The following is an 18,267-nucleotide window of genomic DNA, read 5'->3' on the forward strand; positions in this document are numbered from 1 at the left end:
TAGCAAATTTTGAAATCATTTTTTTTTCTTTTGTAAGTAAGATGTTTTCACTACACCATTGACCTTCAAAATCTTCTTTGGCTCTCTGTCACAAGAACACATAACCACATGTACGTTTTGATATGTATATTTTGTGGTTGTCTTTGTGCTTCCTAGATCTTTACTTTGTGGTTTATCAGTATTTTTAAAGTCCTAAGTTGTTATTAACTCAAAGAAGTTTTCATTTTTGGTATTCTAGCCAATCATGCTTATACCTTTGGAAACTATTTAATGTCTTTTAACATTCTGTTCTACTTCTGTAAATTATTTTAGTTTGATTTTAGTCTGACAATATTTATTAATATATCTTTTAATTCATTCCCCTTGTCCTCAGCTGCCCAATCTACCACCGATCCTATCAGAACCTTTCTTCATTTTTCTCATTGTTGTTGGTTTGTTTTTACTATTTTTAAAGCTTCCATCTTTTTTCTGCTATGCCAGTCTGCTCCTGCATTGTCTCTACTTTTTTATTTAAATCTTTAGTATACCAACTATACTAAACCCATAGTAAACCCATGTTTGTCTGTTTGCTTGATAGTTCTAATTCTGGATGGCATCTGAACCTGGTGTTGATACTTTCACTCTCATAACTATATTTTAACTTGCCTTTTTATGTTTTGTGTATTTTTTATTGTAAGTCAGACAACATATAATGGAAAATTTAGCTGTGAGCCTTTGTATTTAACCTCTTTCTCTTCATACATCAGACTAAAAATTTGCTTACAACATCATTTGTTTAATAAACCTGTTTTAAAAACTAATCTATTTTCAGTTTTTTCTTTGTTGTAAGAATGGAAACAACAGTACCTCAGATTTTTTTTTCCTTCTAATATACCAGTATGGTATCTAGTGTTAATTTACTGAAATACAACTTTAAAGTAATATGTACTTATGTTCATGTTTTTACAACTTCTAACATAGTGTAGGCACAGGGACTAAAATGTGGAAATCACCCATCAGCCGTAGTTTCCCCTCCCAACTGTTATCTTATTTTTTAAAATATGACTCTAATATGGTTCTATAGCATCATGTGCATGCTTATCTGGATTCTTACTCTTTCAATTGACAAATGTCTGTTATGTGCTTATTAATTATTAGTGTTATTCAAGATACTTGGAGTATGGCAGCAGACAAAACAAAAGGTGCTGACTTGGCATCTTATCTACTTATCTATATATCTATTTAGGTAATAATCACAACTAAATGAGCATAAAACACATAGCAGAAAGTTAGTAGATTAATGACAAATTTAAAACTAGAGTGGTCAGGAAAAACTTTATTATTTGTACTTTTGTTCTTCTTAAATTTCTTTTCATTTGTTCAGGTCTTATAGGTCAGTATATTCCTGTAGTGTAAATATTACTGAACTTAGTTTAATACCACTGAAACATACTTCCTAGATATTATTCCAATATTATGGTACACTTACTATTTGGTTTGTTTCCTATTCAACAACCCACCATATGTCAGAACTCTTCTACATGCTGAAGAATGAGAGTTGGCACTATATGACTGGGAGTACTGGTAGATGTGAACAATTAGATAATTTCCAATTGACGTCATCTGATACTGGTCTGTTCTAAGACACTCAGGTATTCATTTCAGTGGTTCTTTTCTTGTAGCCTTCCATTAATCCAGTGTGAGTGTCATTTACTCTCTGAGGTTACCTCCTCTTTTCTTCCTAAAGCTGAAACAAAAAGGAAGTTGCACTGTGCCCATAGAGTGAATGTAAGAGCAGACAAGTATCTAGGCTATTTCTAATCTCGGTAAAGATAATATTTACCCCACCGAAGAACAAAACAATCCCACTCAGTACTGCCATTTGTTGGGGGCATCAATGCTATTTATTTTCTGTAGTCTGTACTTGCTATTTCTCTTGTCTTACAGATAGCTTTGTTGAGAGTTGTCTTGAGAATAGGACTTTTAAAAGGAACTTTAATTTCACTCATAAGAGTGAGTACTCTAAGGATATTAGATTATTTTAGTCACAGCAGCATGTAGCATTAGGGAGGCAGACTCACCTCCATCTGAAGTAAAACAATACAAAATTCTGAAAAGAACATTAAATAAGTAGAATGCGTGTGCTATTATTTACCAAATACTACTGTGTTTTGAATAAGAAAAATTACAGCTTTTAATGGTACAAGATTCAATAATATTATCAAATATTTTGAAAAATGACTGAAGAGTTGACAATGGCACTCAGCATTCTCTAGTCTGAAAGTGATAACGAGATCAGACGGTAGGAAGAAACGCGGAAGGCATTTTACCAAAGAAAGTTTACATAGATTAAATTACAAATCAAGGTATTTGTAATATGATTAATTATGATGATTATTATGGAAATAATTATTTAGATCAGGATATATCACTACATACCTACCAGAATGTAGCTTCATAATATATATTTGTGTATGTGTGTGCTCGAGTATATTTGTGTTTGTGTGTATGTGTGTGTGTGTGTGTGTGTGTGTGTTTGTATGTAATGAGACTCAATGTATGCAAGGATTTGGAAAACATAGGTCACTAGTAGTTGGTATAAATACAAAACAATACGGATACCTTTATTGTCATTCAAATTTGAAGTTTCTTAAATATACTGTGTAACTACCATGTGGTCCAGAAATTGCACCCCTAGGCATTCATCTCAGTGAAATAAAAATGTTACATAAAACCCTAGTACTACACTGATGATTGTAGCTTCTTTTTCTGTAACAGTCCAAACTATAAACAATCCAGGCGGTGAACAATAAATAAACTGCAGTATTCATGCCCAAAATACCTCTCAACAATAGAAGCATTTTATACTTAACTCCATCATTGTCAGAATCCTGACACCATTACAGAATCAACTGTCTTTTCTCTAACCTTCTAAAGTGTTAAGTATACACAATTTTATAATGTTGATGTTTTTTATTATATGTCCTACACCTCCAGTTGAAATATGTTCTTTTTGAGCAGACACATGGAGTTTCAGGTGACACAGAGCACTGTGTCCTTGAGAAACATTCAAGGCATGTTTCAGCAAATCACTAGAATATTTCTTCAAGAAGCCTTTTTGATTTCTCAGTCTGAGCAATCTGTAATTGCAAAAGGTCACACTCAGCTCATTGAACTTCTTCACAGTCCTACAGCACCCGACTCCTTAAAATTCTTGTCTTCGGTAACACGCTACTATTTTGATTCCTCTCTTTGATTTACTTTTATCACTATTTATCTACTATTAAATATAAACATTACTTCAATTATTTTATCTAAAGCTGGGGAGATGGCTTAGTTGATAAAGTATTTGTCATCTAAACAGGAAGACTCAAGTTAGATCACCAGTGTCTAGGTAAAAATCTGGGCTTGGTGGTAATTACATATAAATTACATGGCAGTAATTACATATAAACGCAGTGCTGGGTTGGGGTTGGGACAGAACTATGTCGTTTGGTTGACAGCTAGCTGAGGCTATTACTGAACTCCAGATTCAGTGAGAGATCCTGACTCAAAACTATAAGGTGGCAATGACAGAGAAAAACACCCAACATTGACCTCTGTCCTCCACCCATATGCACATGTATCACACACATACACACACATGTACACACACAAACACAAATGCATCACACATCTTAAATACATAACTAAATGTTTTATAAGTCTATTTCTTTTCTTTACTTTCATTAGCATATTTTGACCCTTGAAATAACTTTTAGATAATTCCTAATTAATAGCCAGACTTAATTTGATGAACAAAGCTATCTCGATGTGTCTGTGCCTCTTCAAAAAAGTATTCTCCAAGTCCAGCACATTGTTTTTTCTCATTGGTTTCCCAGATAATGTCCTCATTTTTTTTTTTTTTTTGGTTCTTTTTTTCGGAGCTGGGGACCGAACCCAGGGCCTTGCGCTTCCTAGGTAAGCGCTCTAACCACTGAGCTAAATCCCCAGCCCCCATGTCCTCATTTTATATTATGATATATAAGGATCTGACCAATACTAATAACTTATTCTGTGTAATCAGTCTTGATAGTGACCAAGAAAACTTTAGAAATTTGCCTAATGGAGGTAGCCCACTCTTTTCTGTACTGGAAAGGACCTCTTTCCCAGTAGCTTCATCTCTAATTTCTATACATTTTGTTGTCTCGTCTAGTCATTGTCACAAAATCTACACAAAGGTGTGGCCTGACATAGGTCAGCTGGACTAGAGATATTTTATTCTCTGATCTTGAGCTGTTATTCCATTTGTCATTTCCTGCAGAATACTGCTTAAACATTTGAATGTGGGTCAAGCTTTGGCCAGTGAAGGATAAGAAATTGAGATCTTAACTACAAGTCTCACCAACTTGACCCATCAAATGGATATATCTGAAATCTGTTCTCTATGGATTCTCCAGCACATTGGATCAACCCTCACTTTTTTTCAGCTATAATTCCCTCAGCCACACTTCCCAGAACTGGCATTTCCATTTTCATCTCTCAGTCTTCTCACAACCCAGTTAAATTTTCTTTTACAAAAAGATTACATGACCCCTTTCTTTTCTCAGACTTCAGCATTTTAAGGAAGACAAAATTAAGAGTCAGTACCTGAAATGTCAGGGTAAGTGACTTGAATTTCATTCACAGAAAATGAAAAGTCACTGAAAATTTAGAAACTGTAAGTTAGCAGGATCACTGTATTTAAGGGTTTAAGGTTAACTCTATAACGCATTTTACTAACTAGTTCAGGGGTAATGGAGCATTGGATTTAAGGCTGAGGACTGTACTGGGATATTGTATCCAACTTGAAATGATCTGATGTTTTGAGCATTTGGGTGGTTGGAGGAACGGACAACAATTACATCTGGGTCTTAGAGATTATGTTCTCACCCCCACTCCCCAGGTTCACATGTGGATGTTACACCCTTTAGTATTTTGGAATGTGACTTTATTTAGAAATAGGGTCACTGACAATGTATTTATTTAAAATTACATTATTATTGGAGTAGGGTTGGCCCCTAGTGCAGCATAAATGTTTTCTTAGAAAAAAAATGGACGTAGATGGACAACGACTGATCACCACAGGAAGATGAAAACAGAGCGTAGAGTAGTATGGCTTTCAATCTACTGCCACCTCGACTTTTAGCTTCTGCTCTCATAACCTTTAAGAGAGTATATTCCATATTTAAGCTATCCAGTCCTTGATAGCCTTCTGTGACAGACCAGGAAGCTAACATGCTAAAGTGGGTAACCAGACATCATTAATACAAGTGAAGAAGCCAAGAGGGGAAGCCTACTGGGGTGAGGAGGAAAAGTGGAACGAGCCAGTGCTTCAAGAGTTTGGCATATCTGGTTCATTGAAGGTGGATATAAGAGGCATGAGTGCAAATTGGAATTTTTGTGTGATGGGGTGAGAAACATGGTCCCCATTAATTGAGCTGGAAAGCAGAGCATTATGTGAATAGGAACAGGAACTCATCTTCTGCATGTAACTAATGAGTCTGTACTTGAAAAGCATGCTCTCTCTCTCTCTCTCTCTCTCTCTCTCTCTCTCTCTCTCTCTCTAAAGCCTTAGGTGCAGAGAGGAACCAATTAGGCAAATTGAGTGAAATTCAGATAAGAAATTTATGAGAATGGAAGACTGGCTTTGAGAAAACATGAAAGGAAAGAAATGTACTTAGCTAGACTAAGTGATGATTAAGTGGAATTTAATGACAGGGGACACACGTTTTTAAAGAGGGAGCATCAAAGAAGGAACAAAGTGACACAAATAGAAAGATGCAAATGCTATACCAATTTTAGTAACAGTTTTATTTTTTTTATAAACAGGAAAATATATTAGTAATGTACCTCTGGGAAAGCATTTCTAACAAGATAATAAACACAGAAGTCACAAAATGAATAGTTTACAAATATTTTAAAGTTTGAAAGAAAACTTAAGTATACATTGAAAGCAAACAAATAAAAATGAGAAAAAATGTATACAGTTAACAGATAGTATTTATGATGTAATCTTTTTTATTATTATTAACTTAAGTATTTCTTATTTACATTTCGAGTGTTATTCCCTTTCCTGGTTTCCAGGCAATCATCTCCCTAATCCCTCCCCCTCCCCTTCTGTATGGGTGTTCCCCTCCCCATCCTCCCCCCATTGCCGCCCTCCCCCCAACAATCATGTTCACTGGGGGTTCAGTCTTAGCAGGACCAAGGGCTTCCCCTTCCACTGGTGCTCTTACTAGAATATTCATTGCTACCTATGAGGTCAGAGTCCAGAGTCCAGGGTCAGTCCATGTATAGTCTTTAGGTAGTGGCTTAGTCCCTGGAAGCTCTGGTTGCTTGGCATTGTTGTTATGATGTAATCTTATTACTAAAAACTTTAGCATATTTAATTTTCACTTAGGAAATTTAGATGGAATGATAATAAGGTAAACAAACAGTTGAAAAGATGCTTCAAGTAACTTCTCAAATCATGTAAATTCAAACTATATTTTTTTGTTTTAAGAACTGCATTGGAGGGCACACAGAAAAACTGGTACACTTGTACTTTAGTGAAGGCATTAAAATATATGTAGCTTCTTTCAATATAACTTCAAAAGTATTTTCAAAAATTTAAATGTGCTTATGCTTTCTTTTGACCAATCAACTTATAGGAAATTGTTCTATAGAACCTCTCAGAAATTCATGGAGGAACATGTAGCATGATGCTTTTCTGTAATTGTTGGGGAAAATTAGAAACAACCTAAGTGCCACAATTGATAAAGAAATGTTTAAGAATGAATAGCAAATGATGAAGGGTGGTAACATCAACTGTGAATACGATGAAGTCAGTGTAACAATAAGGCTATTTTCCATATAATTGTTACAACCTAGGAAGACATTTGTGCCATATTTTTAAGTGTAAAAACTTATAAGTGAAGTGTTGGTAGTAAGAAGATAGATATGGAAATCATTGTTGAGAAGCCTTACTAATAATTATTCTGGATAGCTGAGAGTGTGAATAACTTTTATATCATTTTGTATATATGAGTCGTTTTGAGTGTGAATGCATTGATTTTATGACCATAGTTTCTCATAAAAAAAGTATAAAGAAATCCATGAGAAAAATCAGATAAGTCCATTGAGTGGTGAGAGAATAAGAGACCATCTAGAAGCCACTTCAGGTGTGAGGTATCTATCTACATGTCAATGTCCTTGTAAGATAGCGTGTTACTTTTTTCCAAATCAGTAAACACAAGATGAAATTTTACTTTGGTAGATCCATTCTAATGTATCTTTAAATTTTATGGATTTAAGTTTAGAGTTTTATTGAAAACTTTCTGATGCAAAGGACCTTTTTTATTTCTCCAAGTGCAAGCTTGAGTTAGATGCTGAGAAGCTGGATGAGGAAGGAGAATCACTCCAGCGAGCTTGACAAATGAGAATATTCCTACTAATAAGGCCTTGATTCCTTTCTAAACTCCTTGCTGACACTAGGTGTCTCAGTTAGGATTTCTATTGCTGCAATGAAACCACATGAACATAAAGCAAGTTGGGGAGGAAAGGGTTTACTTAGCTCACACTGCCACAGCACTGTTCATTATTGAAGGAAGGAAATTAGACAGGTAGGATCTTGAAGGTAGGAGCTGATGCAAAGGCCATAGGGGGTACTGTTTATTGGTTTGATTCTCATGGGTTACTCAGCCTGTTTTGTTGAGGAACCCAGGACCACCAGCCCTTGGATGGCATTAACCTATCACGGGCTGAGCCCTCTCCCTGTTGAACACTAATTAAAAAAGTGTCCTACAGCTGGATCTCACAGAAGCATTTTCTCAACTGAGGCTCCTTCTTCTCCGATGACTCTAGCTTGTTTCAGGTTGACTCAAAGCCAGCAAGTACACTAGATGATATAATATCTCACTTTATTTTTTTGGAGAAAAAAAAAAGACCAATAACGGATACAAAAGGCATTTCCAGGTAAGATTATTCCATGAAAAAAAAAAAAACCAAGGTATTTCAGCCTGTAACACTTTATATCTTGGGGAAAGAGCCATATTATATGTGGATTAGCTATTATCTAAGGGTATTTAGCACTTAGCTCCTCCTTTTGTGTTGGCATTTAATGTAGACTCCGCTCCACAGTTACCTGGCAACAGCGAGGTGTGCCTGATTCACTATAAAAGGGGCTGCTTGATCCTCCCCGTCTCCCTTGCTTTGCTCTTGTTCGCCCTCTTGCTCCTGTTCCCACCCCCCCCCTCTCTCTCTCTCTCTCTCTCTCTCTCTCTCTCCATTTCCCTCCCTCTTCTCTCTCCATGTGCTCATGGCTAGCCTCTACTTCTCTCTCTCTCTCTCTCTCTCTCTCTCTCTCTCTCTCTCTCTCTCTCTCTCTCTCTCTCTCTGCCTTTCTCTCAATTCCCCTCCCCATGCCTTGAATAATCTCTATTTTATGCTATACTGTTATATGGCTGGTCCTCAGCATGGGCTCACAGAGGCGTCCCTTCTCCCACACACCTGACTGCAATCCACTAAACATATTCCATCTCTCTTTATTTTTATAAAACACAACACCTTGACTCTGGGTAACCTACCCTTTTGTCCTGGTTTCAAGTATGAAGATCTACACCCTCACAGTACCTCACTCTCCCGGGCACAGCAGTTGAGATCATTGGAATCTATCTTAGATTCAGTCCTCTGGAAAGAATATGACATAAAGATTGATGTGAAAGTGATTTATTAGGAAATGTGTCTTTTCAAAAGGTGTAGATAGAAGGTGGGGAGAAGACGAGACATTTGATTTATGCAAGGGTATGGTATAAGGGATTATCCTGTAAAGGGAATCTTGATGCGAGTCAGCCCACCCAGCCAGGGTTCAAATGCTCACTTGCTATACTTTATTGCAGTAGCTGGTTTCCAAGTGACATCAGAAAAAAAAAAGAATATGGGATGGGGCTAAAAATAGAGCTTATATGCTTTTAATGCTACTTTCCGGAGGAGTTCCACAGGATACATTTAATTTCTACCATGTAGGAATTGTGACAAATTATGAATGTTGCCAAACAGGAAAGCTCATTAGAGGTACAGGGTTCAGTGATTGTGTTTTTAAAGCCTGGGGCCAGTCCTATCATTAGCCCAGCACATACCCAAATTTCAGGTGCCCTAAGAAAAGCAGGTATTCAGCATCAAATACATTGTGGTAATGGATTAGACACAGTGACTTTTATCAGAGAATGATGGGCAATTTGCTGATGTCCACATTCTCAAATGCCGACCGACGGTCACCCAACCTTGAATACTCCTCCCTACGGCTTTGCAGTTTCTTCCAGCTATGTTAATTCCTTGCTGAACAGATAGTTTGGGTTCATTCCCATAGGAAAGTTCTGAATGAAGGGCAGGCTACAATTCACTTTTGAACAAGGCGGCCAGGAGTTTATTTCCATACCTGTCTGTCATTGTTTAAAGGACACCTGCCAGGAACAGATTTCCAGGCATTTTTAGACCTCTGCACGTGTATCCAAGCTGGTTTCAGCTGCCTGAGGGAAAGTCCTCTGACAGAGGGATGGAGGCACTGATTACAGTGAGTGACAGGTCACACTGAGAGGTAAGCCTAGAAGATGGACCTGGGCCTGAGGGGATGTAGATGAAGGACTGACAGCCCCTGTTACCCTCATCTACTCTAGAATGGGTGAATCCTCAACCAAAAATAGAGAAGACCCTTTCTTGAGATGAAAGGTGTGAGGCACAGTGTGAGCCTCAAGCTACGTAGAGCCATATTTTCCACCACATGTGGAGGAGCTTTTCCTGGTGGCTGAGGACGATATCTGCACACACAGGGAAGCCAGCAGAAGACAGGCCTCACTAAATCATACACAAACACTACCTGTTGACACGGCTTCAAAGTCTCCTTGAAGCCAGCAGCCCCACTACCTTTCCTTTGCTTTTAGTCACCGTGAATGTCCCCTTTCCTCCCTGTGTATTTCGTACCTGCTGGTTTAATTTAGTTAGCTTTGTGACTTGAAACCCACTTGACTCTGTCCAAATAGACTGTGTTTATAATGTAACAAACCCACTAGACCATTGGAACCTGATTCAGAGACATTTGAAGGCAAATTTTATTTCCCTTTGAGGGTAGGAATGGGAGTTCATAAGTTTGGTCTGTCGGTTTTCTGAGATTTTGACAAAATACAACCAGATCCACTATTCCGACCCATATCGCTAGCCTCCTCTTTTCCTTATCTGTATAAGATCTGTTTACATCTTAAAGTTAATTAGGAATTAGGAGATTCAAATTTTAGTGTTCTTAAATATGCCTTTTTGTTCTATGAATAAAATATACATGGAAGGTTGTTCTCTCTGTTATCTGCACACCTACACAATATCCTTGTGTTTGCCTTTTGGCCAACAGAGCCTGAAATATTTATAGTCTTGGCTTCTTACAGAAGTGTTTGCCATTCCCCATCCTTTAAAAAATATAAAAGAATAAAGGAGATATCTAAGGATAATAACTGTCTTATTATTATAATTTTAGCAATCTTGTATAATTTTACATGTAAATCATCTAAAAGCATTTTAAAATTCCCTCCGGATAGAAATACATTGGTTGTTGAATGGAAATGCACGATAACGTGCAGTGGAAGCATTGCTGTTGGATGGTCTAACCTCCTGTCCACATACAGTAGAAGACAGGGCCTAAGTTAGTGAGAACCACACCCATAGTGATTCCCTTTCTGTTCAGTCTCCACTGGGAAGTGCTCTTTGAGATCCACAATGAGAAAGGACCATAGAGCAGGATCTCCTTTGCCTTAGAACCTTATTATTCAGAAACCTTATCTTAAAGAATTTATTGAGTCTTAAATTCAAGTTCCTAATTGAGGATTATGGAGTTCATTCAACACACATATATAAAGCACAACTAATGCTTCTCTTACTCTACCTGGACACAACTTCAGGTAAATAGAGGGAGAAAGCCTGCCCCTGTGATACCACCAATCTACTTGATAACATTTACCCACATGACTTCCCTGTCTCCAGACTATGTTCAGTCTCTAGTGCATGACTGTGACAATGTTCATTCCCACAAGAAACGATCCATCAAATAAGCACACTACAGAGTTGGGGCCAGCATGGTAAAGGAAGGTACAGTGAAGATAATAACTGCTAACAGTATGAGCACTCATTATGAGATCGGTTGTATGCTAAGTAGCTCACATGTATTATTTCATGTGTTCATCCAACCCTAAGTGAGAGTTCATATACTTTTGTAATTTTTCATATGAGTAAATAAGAGCCTAGAATGGCTAAGTCACTTACCATTAATCAAGTCAAATTGGATATCAGAACAGGCCTAATAACCCTTATTCAAGGCTGAGTTCTTGGCCAACGGGATAGAGAAGCCCCTATAAAATCACCAATTATTGCCAGTGATAGTTGATTGTCAATACCTACATGGATTAGGCAAAGCATTTCACCTAAAAGGAAAAGCCACAAACCTGAGCCAGAGAACTTAGCAAGGACTGGAGAAGTACTCTATTCACAGGGCAGTCTTCTTGACCAGCAGTGATGATCTACACTGAAGAAGAAAAACCTAGGGTAGGCTAATGGCACATGCAGGACCTTTGAATGGCCCATGCAAAGCACATGCCTAAATGTCGTAGTTACTCAACTCGAGTAGTGATTTGAAGAATGCATTTGAGTTGTTTTAGTGCTTGAATAGGTTGGCTTTGGATGATAGCATTGAATGGAGCTATAGAATGCGTACATCAGTGGATTGGTGTCCCCGTCCCTCCACTGGGGGCCTTGTCCATCTTCTGGAGGTGGTATCTTCAGGTTCCCACTGATGGGCATGGCTAAGGTCACTTGCATTGAGTCCTGGGAGCCTCCCCAATCCTAGGTCTCTAGGACTTCCTAGAGATTCCCCCAACTCCCAGAAGCTACATATTTCCATTCATTCTTTTGGCTCTCTTAGCCTCTCTTCTATCTATCCCCATATCTCCTCCTGTTCCCCATTCTCCTCCTTCTCCCTTCTTTCATCCAAGTCTGTCTGCCTCCGATGATTATTTTGTTGCCCCTTCTAAGTGGGATTTAAGCATCCTTACTTCCTTCTTAAATTGAACTTCTTTAAGTCATTGGGGGTGTGTCATGGGTATTCTTAGGGCTGAAGATACCAATCCACCTACAAAACTTTCTATCCAAAATTGCTTCTGTCTAAAAGAAAGACAGGGACAAAAATGGGGCAGAGACTGAATGAATGGCTGACCAGTGACCTGTACAACTTGGGATTCATCCTAAGGGCTGGCACCATTTCCTGACACTGTTACTGTTGTGCTTGCAGACAGGAGCCTAGCATGGCTGTCCTCTGAGGGGCTCTAGCCAACAGATGACTGAGATAGATGCAGGTACCCAAAGCCAAGCACTGGACGGAGTTCGGGACCCCTTTGGAAGAGTTAGGTGAATGATTGAAGGAACTGAAGAGGATAGCAACCTCACAGGACAACAAATAGTAACAGATTCAAACTAACCTGGAAGCTCCCATAGACTGAGCCACCAACCAAAGAGCATAGATGGGCTGATCTGTCCTTAGCACATATGTGCGGCCTTGTCCAGCCTTGGTGGGTGGGTGGGAGAGGATGTACTTAATCCTATAGAGACTTGATGATCCAGAGTGGTGGGATACCCAGTGGGGTTGGGAAACCCTCTCAGAGGCAAAGGGGAGGGGGCATGGGGGAAGAACTCTGCAAGGGGGAACCAGGAGAAGGGGCAGCATTTGGGATGTAAATAAACAAAATAAACTTTAAACGAAGAATGTCTAAGTCAGTCAGCATTTCTTAGAGAAACAGAACCAACAGGAAATAGGTAGGCAGATGGATAGAAGCGATAGATAGATAGATAGATAGATAGATAGATAGATAGATAGATAGATAGATAGATAGTTGGATGGGTAGAGAGATAAGATAGATAGATAGATAGATAGATAGATAGATAGATAGATAGATAGATAGACAGACAGACAGACAGACAGACATTTTGAAGTACTGGCTTATCAGATTATGGTTGCTGAGAAGAGCCATGATTTGTTGTCTATGAAGGAGAAACTTCATATCACTCAGAGGAAATCTAGTCTCATTTCAAAGTCCTGAGAACCAGAGGAACTAATCCTAAGTCCCAGGGCCAAGAATACAGATTATTTTTATCTAATGATAGGGAAAGATGGATGCTGCCATGGTGACAGGAGAGAGAAAATCTACTTTCTTTCATCTCGTGGTCTATTTAGAACCTCAACAGACTGAATGGCAAGTGTGGTCTTATTTATTCAGTCTACTAATGAAAACACTAGTCTCTCTCTCTCTCTCTTTTTTTTTTTACTGTGACCAACTTTATTAATCTTAGAAGAGGAAGCCAATACTAGTCTCTTAAATCCATCTTCACAAGCATACCTCACAACAGTGTTTTACCAACTATAGTCCCTACCAAGTAACAAGTGACTTATACATATGCACGTGCCCCACCCCACACACATATGCACATGCACACAGAAACCACATGAATAGCTATTTGCAATGTTGCAAGAGGGAGGAGAATTGAACTAAAAAGTAAAATTGAACTAAAAATTAACTAAGTTTTGAGTACACACTGAAACTAAAGTGTTGGGTCCTAGTTATCCAGGTAAGTATGTTTTGTAGCCAGTTCGAATAGTTGACTTTTGATAGTAGCGTCTGAATGAACAGCATGGGGGTTGTGACTGACAGTTAGAGGTGAGGTGATGATAAATGAGGAGAAGCCTAAGAAAGTAGCTCTTACCGAAACTCACAGTTCGACTATACGAGGAGAGAGAAGAGCCAGCCATGAAGACAAAGGACCCCTCACCAGGGTTAGAGAGCTGAAGAGAGCTGTGTGATAGAGCGAAGGGAAGACTGAGCATGAAGGGGCTGGTGCTGAACAGGATGGACGTCAGACAGACAGAAGATTGAGCACAGGGAGGGCCTGATGAATCGAGGTTACTGGGACAGGTGAGAAAGAATTTGTTGCTCAATCAGAATGAGGAGGTAATTATATTGGTCTGTGCCTTAAGGGTATAGTCAACGGAAGGCAAGAACTTGACCTGTTTTAGTGAACCACACTCTTTATTCATATTTAAAAACAATGGGGAGGTGAGATTCATCTAAGAGAATTTCGTGTCCCAATAATATTTTCTAGAACTTTCTCATCATTTGTGGAAGATAAGCTGATGGTAGAAATGTGTCTTTTTAGCTTTGCAAACTAAAATGTACAGTTCCCTAAGTCGCCTTTTCATCAGTATTCACTTTACATTTTCCTTAGCATGTCTTCTTTCTGTGCTGACAGGAAGAAGAGGGGAAAAAAAACCATGCTAATTGACTGAAATAAACATGGAATTTCTAAGACTGCCTATCTACACCATTTCTCTGCTGGCTTTTCATGGGTAACAGAGTGTCTAATGTTCAGGGACAAGAGGCTTCAGACCACGGGGTGCCTGCCAGCTCTCCAGAGGGCAGAAACCCACATTTGCATGCATATGAATGAGGCCAGGAATAGGCTGAGAGATAAAAAATGGAGCAGTTGCTAGAACTGTGCACTGTGCAAAGGGACTGTACTCCCCTGGTGGAGGGGGAATTTGGACACCGGATAGGGAGAGTACATAATGGTGTTAGAAAAGAGCTATTCAGTGGCATGATATATTTTCCCAGCATGCTATGCCAAGGCAGCACGTTGTTTAATTGTGAAAAGTATGAGACCCAGTAACTCCTCTCACCTTCTAAAAATGCTTAGCCTTGCAGAAGGAAAATTTGGCATCCATTTCTATTCATTTCAAGGGATGAAAGAAAAGGCCATTGTAGAGATGTATTGATCTTTGGAAAGGTCAGGTGAAGATTCATAGGTCAAGGTGCTACTTCTGAACAGTTAAGAGGAGATGTGAAGGGATGGTCCATAGGGAAAATATACTAAAATAAAAACAAAGGAATATTCCATGTGCACAATCAAGAACATTTGTGACCTTTTAAAATGTGAAGCAGCTAGGATTACATATGTTTATGTGTGCATGTGCATATGTATTTATATATGTGTACACATATGTAGAACATTACTACTATTAGCTTTAAAATAGAAGCCCATTTCAGGAAATAAATTCTATAAACCATAACAGGTAGAAATATATATTTATTTCATTGTATAGCCTTGAAATTGGAAAAAGAAAAACATATCAAGAAATTTAAGGAGTAGAGATCAAAAGCAAAAATGAAAAGAGTGAAGCAGTAGATATATAAAGTAGAAAGTGGGAGTGGAAGGGGAAAAATTAAGAAACAAAACAAAGGAGAAAGAATGAAGAATGGCTATGAGAGATATTACCACTACTGACACTGAACATGTCCAGCGTCTATATCCCCAAAGTTTTGTAAAGAGCTAAGAGGGCAGGTGAGCAATGCAGTGGACAGGAGGACATTGCATACCAAGCATTCTGACATGAGCAAGCTCTTTGGAGATCTTTTATTCTTTCCCATATTGTTCTTTGGTTAAGGGGCCCAGACTGGATCTGTTCAGTGACCCTTTAAAATGAGAACAAACAGCTTAGATCAGTTCTTCAGAGTTTGAATTCTATTGTGTTTCATTTTCCAAGTTCACAGCAAATGTTTGAAATAATAGTTTCTCTTGGGGTCTTTGAAGTTTATTCTTACACGTGAAGGGATGGCCACATTCCAGAGGGTGACCGCTAAGCCTTAGTGACTCAGAATATCGTTCTAGAAGTTGGCTGCAAACAGTTCACTCTGTTGCTTTCCCTTTTGAGCTTAAACTCTTTGTACACTATGCGTATCTAAGTTAGAATGGTACCTAACTGGATCCAACCACACATCCTCCCATTCTCCCTGCGTAAGGCTTACTTTATAGTCTATAACTCTAGAAGCACCTTGCTTGTAGTGTGCTGGAGGAAGGATGTCTCTATCTTTGAATCACCTTCTGTGAAACAAACTAAATTCATTAGAATGGTACATATTGTCTCAATTGGAACTAAAAATGTGTGTACCTTAGACTATGCAACGCCTATCTTTTTTTCTAAAATGGTGACATGCTGACCACAAACTTCTAAAGAATTAAATATCTATATACTACATGTATGTAATTTTATTTTTGCCATTTTAAAAATATTTAGATTATAATTTCCATACCAGGAAGACCCTGTTCTCTCTTAGATGTCTCCCAGAAGGCAAAGCACACATGTCCATTTTATCTTTGCATAGGACCAATCTATGCACTGTTCCCCTCAAACAACTTCTGAGAAAAAACTGGATGCATATATAAATGTCCACTCAGCATACTTTGCATATTTATAAATGCATCTATAGCTGAACTCTTTCTAGGCCATTGGAAGTTAGCCTTTCATTTTGTGTTCTTGACCAAAGAAGGTACACACTGTTCTACAAATGCTATTAATACATGAGATCTCTTCTATCATGTTCATAAGCAGATTTTTTTTAATGATGTTTTCTCAACCCTGACCTTTCTTCTTGCCATTATTTTATCTTCTGGGAAACAGGTAAGGACTCTCCTGGACAAAAGGAACTCTGCCCTGCCTGTGTTAGCACACTGAATTGTGGCCCAGGTTAAAGTAGTTCTTGTATTGTGCGCCTCTGACAAAGTGCTCCTGGCTCCACAAATGCTTCTCACTCCTGCACAGGGTATGGTCTAAAGAAGATACAAAACATGGACTGCCAGGCAGTCAGCCCAGCATTTTGTTTTCATATAAAAAATGTTTCATTAGAACATAAAGCATCTTATGCCATTTGAGGGTTGGGGGTTGATTTCCTTTTATTAGCAACAAAGGTAAAGATTTTAGGAGAGACTACTTGGTCAATAAAACATAGGGTTTACTATCTGGCCCTTCATGCTAAGATTGTGCCCGTCCTTAGGGCACAAATCAGTGTTAAGTGACTGTTTTACTACAGAAACGAAGCTTAACATAGATTCTGAGCACTAGAAGAAATCTGAATTCCACGGTACCTTATTTAAAACGTCTCAGTGGTATGAAGGATCTTAGATGTCGTGAAGGCTAACTGCCAGCCAACAAGAATGCAGGAAGATATTTGTCTTTCTGCTTCATGAAGAGGCTAAGCTGATGAGACTGAGAGCAAGAAACACCTGGCTGAGGGACTCACTTGTCCACTTAGGAGAACTGGAAAACATCTGACTCACACATTGTAAGTGTAACCAGGACATTAAGGAGAGCCGTATGTGTTTCTGCTGGAGACTACATGTCCATGGCCCAGCATTTTCAGCCTTCATTCATAAGTAAGTGGAAATTGTTCTTTGTGTCTCAAGTTGTCATCTTTCCTCAGAGTAGTCATGTGCTGGGCAATACTGTGCCTTGATGTTGGACAATGACAGAGAGCCACAGCTTCCCTCAGCTAAGCAATGACAAGGGTGAACTGTGGTGTTTGATAGGTGTAGGAAGTCTAATTTTGCTTCATTGGGATGTTAAATCATCTCAAGCTTAGGAGCATCACACACATACAAACACATGTGTGTACATACATATGCATATACATGTATATGCTCAGACACATAATTTAATATGAATATAGTTTTTAATATATTAATTTTAAAAGAAAAAGAGGATTTCCTTTGAAAAGTTATAAACTGTTTATGTGAGTTTTCCATATTTATAATTTTTTCATTGTATATGATTGTTAAACAATATTTCCTTATACATATCTATTTTACATTGTTTATATTCCCCCAACACTATCCCTTCTCATCATTCCAGTTCTATTATTCCCTTTTATTCCTTTATAACAGCCATACTTTAATTCCATGCACACATAACTGATTCTATATGTCCATTAAAAATCTAAGAACGCTGTATGAGAGAAAACATAAAATATTTGTTTTGTGAGACTGGTTTAATTTTCTTAATGTGATTATCTTTAGTTGTATCAATTTTCCTATAAATATTAGAACTCCAATGTCTATAACAATGCATATACATATGCCTTATTGATGACTGTGACAGAATACCTAGGTCACTCCCATATTTTCCTATATACCTAGTGTTGTATAAACATTACCATGAAAGTATTGCTGTGACAGGTTCACTAGGAACCCTGTGGGTAAGACCTAAGAGTGTCAGCAAAGTGATAATCTAGAAATTAATGAGCTTCCTTAGTGGGTAGGTAAAATAATTTACAAAGAAAGAAGTTTAAAAAGAAAGAAAATGAAATACCTGAGTCATTGAGTAAAAGCCATGATGCCTAAAGAGCACAGTCCCTTTATCAGGTCAGTCACTAC

The sequence above is a fragment of the Rattus norvegicus genome, chromosome 11 (genome assembly GCF_021556685.1).
Source record: "Rattus norvegicus strain SHRSP/BbbUtx chromosome 11, alternate assembly SHRSP_T2T, whole genome shotgun sequence".
Taxonomy (NCBI): domain Eukaryota; kingdom Metazoa; phylum Chordata; class Mammalia; order Rodentia; family Muridae; genus Rattus; species Rattus norvegicus.